This window comes from Rhamphochromis sp. 'chilingali' (assembly GCF_963969265.1).
Source record: "Rhamphochromis sp. 'chilingali' genome assembly, chromosome: 12".
Taxonomy (NCBI): domain Eukaryota; kingdom Metazoa; phylum Chordata; class Actinopteri; order Cichliformes; family Cichlidae; genus Rhamphochromis; species Rhamphochromis sp. 'chilingali'.
The window spans coordinates 28,032,596-28,039,893 of NC_137939.1; the positions used below are offsets into that span (position 1 = coordinate 28,032,596).

Sequence of the window (7,298 nt, forward strand, 5' to 3'; positions counted from 1 at the left end):
TGGTGCTTTCCACACCCTAAAAAATTATTCAGGGGCTTAGTAAATATCATTATAATTCTGAGTTAGATGACCTTGATTAAATCTTTGAAAATCACAAAAGTGTTATCTTGAGTTGAAAATACTGAAAAGAATGCTTAAATTTTCAACACCAGTTTTTGGTTGAACTGAGCTCTTTTGTTCAAGTTTATTTAAAAGAAAAAATTCTGTATTTGAAACACAGGGTGCATTATTTAAATCTACTCAATATATCTCATAGAAAGTACTCAAAATAACTGAGACACTGGTATTCATACTTATCATTGTCTTTAACTTTAATTATTAATGGTTCAAAATCAATATAATTTTGTCCCCCAATACTAACTTAAAACTTTGAGTAAGACTAATGACCTTTGGCATGTACCGCGCGCGAGGAGCATGGCCTCATGGGAGATTTTCTGCCCGTTGAACGAGACAGACACACATCCACTGCAGACTTGGTAACGTTTTCAGGTAAGTGACCAATTCTTGCATTAGCTGTCTTTATCCACACCGTTCTTTTATAACATGTTCTGAAGAAAGCGTTTGTCATGGTGGCTCACTTTTCGCAGCGTGTTTGTGCACGTTAATTTAAGTTTTCAACCCGTCTTCCAGTCAAGGTGGCGGGAAACCGCGCCCTTTTATCCTTTTACGTTCTGAGTCGCTATCTGCGTTCCGGGTAATTTGACCGGAATGTCCCGGTACCAGCGACCTGACCGTTTAATCGGGGGCATTTTAGGAACCACGTGAAAGCAGGTGTGCTCAGACATTTCTAGAAAATGGCCCTGTTGAGTCGCGGTGCGGGAGCTGCGGTAGTCATGCGGCCTGACTCACTCTGTCAGGTTGTTCAGGTGATGAACAGACGTCATCAATGGCTTTGGTAACTAAGAAGATCTGCCCGCGGAACAGTTCATAGCAGCAACCATGCTGCTTAGCTTTCTTGTTCTATGTGGGGTCTTTCAGAGCATATAAGACGCTGCTTTCAGCTTTGTCCCGAACAGGGCCAGTTTTTGAGAGAACGCTGAGAGGACCGCCCGGGTCAGCAGATTACCTCATCCAGGGCCGGTCCAAAGTACTATGGGGGCTTAAGTAAATTTAGACTCGGGGCCCTACTTCCTTTCAGATCCCAGAAAATAATGAAAAAAAAAAAAAAGCTTTGGTCCTTTGGGTCAAGCCAAAAGTACCATCATTTCCAGTATAGTTACTCCCAATTTACATAAATAAATGTTTATTTCAATCCAAGTTAAAATTTCTTATAAGAGATTGATGTTATGGCAGATTACTCAGTGACATGTTTTGTAATGATAAAGTTTTGATTTGTATTTTTTCAGCACCATCTTCACCACCAGGAGAAAAAAATCTGCATCAACTACAAAGTAAAGCAGGTAATTTTACTCAGAGGACTTGATGTGTTAAATTTTGGAATGATATGATATTGTTTTATACAAGCTGAGTAGTGGATGGTGATACCACCTAAATATTTATACTGGTTTTGTGGTGGGTCATACAAATGCCAAATCTAAATTATGAGAATTTTTCAGTTCAGTAAATATATTGATGATTTCATGGTCTGTCATCTAGTGTCACCATACTATCTTTTTATTTATACAGCGTGGTGATGTGATTCAGATTATTTCAATGTGGTTAAGTATTGTACTTTGTTCCATGTTGACTTATTTGTAAGTTGTATCCTCCACCTGAATTGGTAGTGAGTATTGGTTATTCAATCAGTTAATCATACAAAAACTGTGTAAATATGGTTATACACCATTCTGTCATCTTCATACTGTGAGACATATTTTCTCACAATGTTTTAGGTCACAGGTGATGAGATGGCAGTGTAAACTCTGCAAACATGAGGAGTCATCAAAAGTGTCACTACTCAAACATTATCGAGTGAAACATGGTACATTTGGTCATGGCTATTCCATACCCTGTCTTCATTTGAATTGTCCTTGCTCTTTTAAGACATGGGGTGCCTTAGGCTCACACTTGCCTAGGTCTCACAGTTCGCATGAAACGGAAGAGTGTGAGGTCCTTCCAACTATTAGATGTAAAATCTGTGATTCTTTTTACCTGGATCCTTCAATAAAACGTCACATTGTTTGTTAGTGTAAGGGGAAAGACTCAGATACCCCCTTTCTTTTTCTTTTTTCTTGTGGTTTTTATTCTGCAGATGGACTCCGTTGCCTTGAAAGTAATTTTTGGACAACAGAGTGAGAAGCTTGTGCTCTCTTCTGGAATACCCAGGACTGTTGAGGAGTTGCATGAGACAGTGAGAGAGACATTTGGGCTAGTTGAGGATTTCACATTGCACTATTATGATGACTCATTTGGAGATTTCTTTACACTTCATTCTCCCAACCAAATCAAAGATAGGGGTACAGTCAAAGCTGTGGTCATTCCATCAGTAGTGCTTACATTGATTCCTCAGTGTGAAAATCCCTCAGATGTAAGTTCACTGAATGAAAGTTCAAGCTCTTCAACCTATAAAACCACAGAGGACCAAACAGATGGATCATCTCTGTCTTCAGACAACACTGTCATACTCTCCCCTCTTCAAAGTCCTCTGAAGACTACATGGCCAGATGAAATTGTCATTCCACTTTTCTCTGTGGCAACAGAGACTGTACTGAAAAATGCCAATGAAGTCTTTGTTCAAAATGGCACTGTGCTGAACAATACTTCAGTCAAGTCAGATATAATGGAAAAATTAGCTGATTATATGTACAGCTACACAGCCTACCCTACTGGCCTTCAGTTTGGAGAAGTGGCAGAGGCTCTGGTCAAAAAGCACCCATGTCTGACAGAGCCAGGCAGTCGTAATGGCTGGATGGGATGGATGTATAGTCTTAAATACAAGATGGGAAATTACAGGTCAAAGTTACGAAGTCTTGGAGTTCCAGAGGTTACTTGCAACTCACTGAAGAACAAGCACCCTGATGACAAGGCTCCAGCGAAGAACATAAAGAAGGCGCGGAAAGGAGAAGTGCTGTTTCTGCCACACTATCCAGGACAAGATGGTAAAGAACAGCAAGAGCTGGAGCGACAACAACTGATTGAGGAGTATAAGAAGAAAAACAGCACAGCCGTCAAGGATTTAATGTGCAAAACCTTTGCACATAGAAGACATGATATTATCAGCCAACAGCTGAGTGTCAGCGACATCAAGGACAGATGGCCGGCGTTGTTTGACGTCTCCCAAGTAAGTGAACATTTAAAGGGATATCCACTTGTAAATAAAATTTGGTCTGTTAGATCCCCCATCATAAGATAAGTGAGGAAAAACATGTTGCTACCATCCTAGTGATTTTGATGATCTTGCAGCAGCCAGGTTGCTTTAATTTGTCATAAGACTCTAGAATCGCTAGGAGTTTGAATCAAAATGAGGAATCTGAATCAAAACCAGAATGGTTCTAATCGAAACCATTCCCAAGCCTAGGGAACAATAAATGCTAGTAATTTCCGTTCACTTAACTTGTTTTAGGCTAAGCTAATGTAACCTGACTGAAGAATGACTGGGCTGATTGCAAAGTGCCTTTGTCTCACTTATCTAACTCTGGAGCACATAACGACAGACTAGATTTTACTGAAGAGTAAAGAGTGAAGAGTAATTTAATATTTTTATGAAACGTTGGCTACGTATTGTAACCCCAGATTCTATGAGTATAGGCGCAGCCCTTTAAGTGGGTATTCCCCTTGTGAGCGCAGCACTGAAGTATTTTAGTCCACGCCCACCTGCTGTGTGGGCCTCACCCTGGTCCTAGTATAAGTTACGGTGAGACCAGGAAATCGGCTCTACCGTTTTTCTTCAGCCAGCCAGAAGATGTCCAGCGAGACCATCCGTCTGTGTCCATCCTGCTACATCATGTCGTATGACCAACATGCCGTCTGCGTGGGCTGCCTCGGTCCTCACCATGCGGACCTCGCCCTCACACCTTAATCCTATTGCTGCTCCTGTTAGCTCCTCCCGCCAGAGGAAAAGCAGCGGAGGTCAGCCTTATTCAAGGCTGATACTGAGGAGGCGTTCCCGCTAAGAGAGAGGTACTCGCTGGAAGAAGCCATCGAGTTCTTCGATGGTGGGCCGGAATTGGATGATTCCACCCACCGTGAGGAAAACGGCAGTGGTGGCAGCTCCACTGCCTCCGAGCTGGGCAGCCTGGCGACAGAAGGGAGGCGGATGAGCGGACGCTCATCCACCCCTGGCCTTCACATGTCGGCGAGGACGCCGCTCCCAGTTGTTGGTGCGCTGCTCCTGGATCTGCCTGGCATCATCCAGGAGGCAGCTGGTGAGAAGGGACTTCCCGTCCCTCAGCCTGCTCCACCCCCATCGGATGATCTGGAGGGAAGGTATGGCTCTGCTCACTCTCGTTGCCCAGATCCCATCTGGCCTCAGTTCCCGGCGGTGATGACCTACCTCTCTGAGGTAGCAGCAGAGCCAGCGAAGATTAGAGCGCCGGTCTCTACCTAGGGCTTCACAGAGGGCTTCACAGACCGGAGTTTTCCGCCTGTTCCCCCTCTAGAGCCGAGCCTTGCTTCAGTTTTCGGCACCAAAATGACCAAGGTCGTTGGACAGCGACCGGCCCATCCCGCCAAACTTGACCAGCTGATAGCAAGGTTCACTGATCACGCACATCAATGCACTGTTCTGTCAGCTGCAGTGACTAACAACACTGCCTCGCTAGCGTTTGTCATCTCCAGGAAGGTGGAGGAAGCAGAGCTGCCAGAGGAGCTGAAAGGCTTTCTCTGTAAAGCCGCTGACGCGATTCTGAAAATGTGCGCCACTTCAGCGGTGTGTTCCTCTCGCATCGCTGCCTGGCAGACGATGGTTCAGAGGGCAACCTGGCTCCGCCTCTTCCCTCCAAGATTATACAATCTCACAGGGAAATAGTGCAAGCAATTCATAACATAAAATTTAGAAGCTTAGTGGAAGATAATACTTTATGTTAAGGCTTTAGTCTGCATACTGAACAACTCCACTTATATGGATTTATGTCTGGATGAATAAATTAATCTTTTGCATGTTAGAAAATAAGGTCCAGGTTGCAAAAAATGGTAGTTCCACTTAAAGATTTTTTTTTTTGATTGAATCAGAATTTTGGCCTTCAGATTTTTTGTCCTTGGTTTTTTGTCCTCTCCCATCCAGGTCAGTGCAGAGTTTCATAGGATCACGACCCTGAACCTTGAACCAAAGTTCATGTCATCGTTGGACTTGTATTCATCCAAACTCCTGTCCTTGTTTCAAGCCAAGAAAGGTGCTGCTGGACAACGCGACAGGGCACAGTTAAACCTTCTGCTTCAGGTAAGGAAGATTGCATTTTCTAACCACAAAAACGTTCCAACACAGCATTGAAGAGGCCCTTCCACTAAAAACGGCTTTTCTTAGGTTTCTGTTCAATATTTTAGCTCCACAGGTGTTCTTACCTTGATGGTGGGTGTGAAAACAGGTCAACAACAGAAAAAAAATAGTTATGTTTAAGCTAGAAATGGTAAGTCATGTTTTAAATGTGCAAATTTTGCCTCAGTTGAGACTTCCTGTTTTACAGAGTGGAAATTCCATCGAGAAAAAAACGAGAAGTCATCATCAGATGTCTCATTGACCATCTGGGAGAGGATCCAAGTGCCTTAATCAAAACCTTTGAGGTTGGTGCACTAAATCTGTTTTAGGAATATTAGTAGTTTATTTTAGCTTGTGAGATCATAGAAAAGTTTTAAGATACTGTTCTAAAGAAAAAAAACACTTCAAAGCATACAAAAGAATAGCATTTGCTCAAAGATTTTGGAGCACAGTGTCCACATATTATGAGTACCGGTGATGTCATACAAATGAAACTTTTTGTTTCAATGTTTGGAAATATGTGAGCTTAAAACAGTTGTTTCTCTTTTTAAAGGACGGTGCTGATGCTGTCTTTGTTGAAGAGGCTTTGGCTGAGGAGGTGATGAAGATTTACCTGCTGCAGAATCAAGACAGGTCAGGCGAACCTACTGATGTGGGTATTGTTATTGAAGGCGTTACTGTTCTGGGCAAACTTGGGAATCTGAGCAAAGCCTGTTGCTATCTTTTGGGACTGTGCTATGCTCTGGATCTGAAATACCCCAAGAATTTCAAATGCACATTTGAAGCATTTCACAAAGTGTTCATGGAGCTGGATCCAGGAAACCTTTCTGTCAAGGTTCAAAGACTGAAAAATGACCTCTGTTCATTGTAGACAAAATTTCACAGGGCTGTTCTTAAAGTGTTAGACTTGTTAAGTGACATGTAATGCTCATCAAAAGGTTCAGTTGCGGCATTACATTGTGTTGACATTCCTGTTCATAAATAATGTTTGTACCATAAACTGTGTTTTTGTATTAACTTTCCAGATTCACATTAAGGTGTAAATGGGAGAGTATCTTCTGTATGATTTTTTTTTATTTTTTATTTTTAAGTGCAATCCTTTTTGAAACCTTTTTATTTAAATTCTGGATGTTTTTTGGTCACTCTTTAGTTATAATCTTCCCAATTTTTGGAATCAAAATAAGATGTTCAAAAACTATGTCACAGTGCAAATGTTTTTTTTTTTTTTTCAGGATTTATGTTTTTTTGGGATCTTAATTTTATTTTTGTCATTTGACCTTTTCTGAAAAGGTAAAGCACTGCGTTCACTTGAGCCACTTTTATTCTTTGTATGGCAGGTACATTTTTCGTGTTGTTAGCATGAATATGCCAGTTTTACAGAGTTTTATCAAGCATGCCAATTTGGATGCAATTTTATTATATAAGGCTGTTGTGACTGAAATTTTATCCAAGTTTTATCCACTGAATGTAGAACAGATTTCAGCTCACTGTGTTCAGAGAAGGAATCTGCAAAATGTGTGATTCACAAAAAAGCTGTTTAAAATAAATCATTGTGAACAATGTTGAACTGACGTGGTTCTTTTTTCGTGTGTGTGTGTGTGTGTGTGTGTGTGTGTGTGTGTGTATAATAAACACTTAATTGTAATTAACGTTTTTGCTTAAGTTAACTTAAAAATATTAAGTAAATTGAACCATTATTTAAAAACAAATAATTGTAATGGTGTAGGTTAAATGTGCCAAGCATTTCAGCATTTCCTAATTAATATTTTATGTAGTTTGAACTTTTGGTTACTGTTGTTTTAACTTACATTTTCAATTGTATTTACTCAATTTTGTATGTTACTGTAACATCTTTAATTGTTCATAACAACTTATTCCATTTTAGTTGGATTTACTCAATTAATAAGGTGTATTTAAGAGATGTGATTGTTTTTGCATTTACTCA

The 7,298-nt window shown here is 40.9% G+C and overlaps 1 long non-coding RNA gene across 1 annotated transcript; it reads left to right on the forward strand.

Moving 5' to 3' along the window:
• The first annotated feature begins 445 nt into the window (after window positions 1–445).
• On the forward strand, window positions 446–6,133 carry LOC308407788. The gene is made up of 5 exons (XR_013973720.1): window positions 446–489; window positions 1,347–1,400; window positions 5,162–5,317; window positions 5,562–5,658; window positions 5,907–6,133. It is a non-coding gene; the product is annotated as an uncharacterized lncRNA (long non-coding RNA).
• Window positions 6,134–7,298: the final 1,165 nt, after the last annotated feature.